Genomic DNA, 3,717 nt, shown 5'->3' with positions numbered 1-3,717 from the left:
AAACAGACAGTAAAAGAAATCCTAAGTTTGGGCTAATGGGTGCATTCCTGCTCATTGTGTTTGCTCAGACAGGTCTGAAAAGTGTTGATTTTCCCTTTTATCAAATAGGTGATATAGAAACTGATGTCCCTTTGACCAAGATTTGGGTGATCCAGGCCAGTACCCCAAGACTCTCCTTGTAATATAGCCCGCCTTCTTAATGTAATATCAATTTGCTCATTAATTGTTAACAAATCAGAGTTGATTGCCACCTCTCAGGAACACCTACTCTTTGACAAGCATGTAAACAATGACCCCACTGCCATTCAGGGTCTTTGGCCTAAGACAGATGGTCAAATGACCATCTTTTTATTAATAAATGTGCTGGCCTTATTAATAAAATGATTAAATTACCCAGCAACTATGTCTCTTGGAATTTTTTAAATCATCACCTTCGTTCCTTCCTTCCTTCCTTCCTTCCTTCCTTCCTTCCTTCCTTCCTTCCTTCCTTTCTTTCTTTCTTTCTTTCTTTCTTTCTTTCTTTCTTTCTTTCTTTCTTTCTTTCTTTCTTTCTTTCTTCTTTCCTTCCTTCCTTCCTTCCTTCCTTCCTTCTTTCTTTCCTTCTTTCTTCCTTTCTTTCTTTCTTTCTTTCTTTCTTTCTTTCTTTCTTTCTTTCTTTCTTTCTTTCTTTCTTCCTTCCTTCTTTCCTTCCTTCCTTTCTCTCTCTCTCTCTCTCTCCCTCCCTCCCTCCCTTTCCTTCTTTCTTTCTTTCTTTCTTTCTTTCTTTCTTTCTTTCTTTCTTTCTTTCTTTCTTTCTTTCTTTCTTTCTTTCTTTCTTTCTTTCTTCCTTCCTTCCTTCCTTCCTTCCTTCCTTTCTTTCTTCCTTCCTTTCTTTCTTTCCTCTCTCCCTCCCTCCCTCCCTTCCTTCCTTCATCATCTCACTCCTGAACTACTACAGTAGCTTTTGAATTATTGTCCCTACCTCAAGTCTTTCCTTGGTCCAATCTATCCTCCAATCAGTTATCAAAGTGATCTTTTTAAAATGCAAATCTAAACATGCCACCTCCTTACTCAATAAACCAGTTACCCCATTACCTCCAGATTCCGATATAAAAATCCTCTGTTTGCCTTTAAAAACCCTTTATAACCTGGCCCCTTCCTACCTTTCTGATCCTGAACTCTGATTTCTCCTTCTCAGTGTTCCTCAAACACCACAGTTCATCTTTCCACTTGCGTTTGTACTTGCTCTCCCCACGCTCTGGATGCTCCCTCCTCATGTCTGCCACCTGACATTGATGGGGTACAGGCCCTGGAAACTTTTCTTGAACTTTCCCACATGGCCAACTCTCTGGCATTCACCTGAGACTATAATCCTCCCAACTGACCTTTCATTGTGGCCTATGACCAATCTTCCAATTCTCTGTTACCTCTAACCTAGCTCAGCCCTTCATTGTCTGTTACCTCTGGATTCCCCCCAGCCACTTTTCACCCTTAATTCCATCTAGACTCCTTCCTGGTTTGCCTTGGGCACCCAGCTCTTCTGAGTCCTTTTCTGTTACCTCCCAGTCACCCAAGCTATTGGCCACTCCTTGCCCATCTTGCCCCCATTAAATGGCTCAGATTCAATGTAGCCTGCTTGTCAATAAGAGCATCACAAATTCTCAGATTCCTTAAGAGTCTGGCCAAAGCTCAGATTCCTTAAGAGGCTGGCCAATAGGGCAGATTCTTAAAATTTCACCCACCCAGACCAGTGTTCTAATACACCTTGTCTTTGGCTGAAAGAAGGCTTGGGTCAAATTCATTCGAGGTAGGACCTATGTCACTATTTTGGGGTCCCAGCACCCCTAAACCTCAACAATATCTCTAGGCTCCTTTAAGATTCAACACAAATCCCACCTTCCACAAGCCCTCTCTCAGTTCCCTCTCCACTTTTAGAACTTTGCACTGAGACTACCTTTTATTTACACCGTACATATCTTGTGTGTACCTAGTTATTTGCATACCCCCATAAGAACATGAACTCCTTCGGTTTTTTTCCTTTTGTTTGCTTAAAACAGGGCCTAATGCATGCTAAGTGCTTAAATCTTGTTGACTGACTGAGGGAGGCTTAGGCTAGATAGAACCTGTATCTGGAGTCAGGAAGACTTGAGTTCAAATCTAACCTCAGATACTTTCTAGTTGTGTGGCCTTGGGCAAGATATCTAATAACCTGTTTCAGTTTTCTCATCTGTAAAATGGGGATGATAGCACCTAGGTCCCAGAGTTGTTGTGCAGATCAAATGAAATAATATTTGGAATAACACTTTGACCCAAATAAGGGCCAGGGTGGCTGAATTGTGGGGAGTGAGAGAGATATAATTAGGGGTGGAGGCTCACATGGGGAAATTGGGCATTTTGGATAGACTGTAACCTCCATAGTACCCAGCCAATGGGGAAACAGGAAGGACATTTGAATGGGGAATAGGGAATAAAAAGGTGTGCATCTGTTGACACAGGTGCTCTTGCATGCATGCTCTCACACATGTGGGACATCTGACCTTCCCAGGTCATTAATAAAGTTTCTTCCAGATTAAAAAAAAAAGAAAAGAAAAAAAAGAAAAGCACTTTGCAAATCTTAAAGTGCTACATGAATTCTAGTTACTACTATTATGTATATTCATATACTATATATATATAAAATATATATACACACACACATACTTTATTGTATATATACTTTGAGAATCATCTGCCTAGAGACGACAATTGAACCTATAGGCAGTGATAAGATCACCATTTGAGATAGCATGGGATGAAAAGAAAATTGTCTTTTACTCCATCCTTCCCCCCCCCCGTTCATGCTTTTCCTTCTCCTTTCTCCTCCCCCCCCTAGTGTTTTGCTTTTGACCATTGCCTGCTTCAGTCTCTTCTCCCTTCTATTATCCTTTTATCTTTTCTTCCACTTTACCCTTACTGCTTCTTCCCTCCCTTCTATCCCCGCTCCCTTTTCTTTCCCCTTTTCCCTCCTACTGCCTATAGGGCAAGTTAGATTTCTATACCTAACTGATTATGTTATTCCCTTCTTGAGCCAAATCTGATGAGAGTAAGGTGCAAACAATGCTCACCCCCCTCCCTTCTTTCCCTCTGCTGTAATAGGATTTTGTGTCTTTTCCTGTAATGTAATTTACCCTTGCCTGCCTCCTCCTTTCTCAGTACATTTTCTAAAATCAGACTAATCCACTTACTTGGATCCATTTAATCCACTTGATTAGATTTTTTTTTATCATTACATCAAAGTCAACTAATATCCACCCCCTTTATGTATACCCCTTTAACATAGTGTAATAACAATACAGTTCTCAAGAGTTGCAAGTGTCATCTTCCCTTGTAGGGATATAAACAGTCTGCCCTTATTAACAACATATTGTATCTTTCTGTCCCATTTACCTTTTTATGTCTTTCTTGAATCTTGTACCTGAAGATCAAATTTTTTGTTGAGCTCTGGTCTTTATCAAGGTTTGGAAGTCCCCTATTTCGTTAAATATCCATTCAAGGATGGAAAAAAAGACACAGATAGTAATCATAATGGTGAATGTGAATGGGATAAATCCTCCCATAAAATGGAAGGGGATAACAGAATGGATTAAAAGCCATAATCCTACAATATGTTTTTTACAGGAAACACATTTGAAAAAGAGTGACATATACAGGGTAAAGGTAAAAGGCTAGAGCAGAATATATTATGCTTCTGCTGAAGTA

Source organism: Phascolarctos cinereus, unplaced genomic scaffold (genome assembly GCF_003287225.1).
Source record: "Phascolarctos cinereus isolate Bilbo 61053 unplaced genomic scaffold, phaCin_HiC Scaffold_4;HRSCAF=312, whole genome shotgun sequence".
In the NCBI taxonomy this organism is placed as follows: domain Eukaryota; kingdom Metazoa; phylum Chordata; class Mammalia; order Diprotodontia; family Phascolarctidae; genus Phascolarctos; species Phascolarctos cinereus.
Note: the sequence above shows the minus strand (reverse complement) of the source record.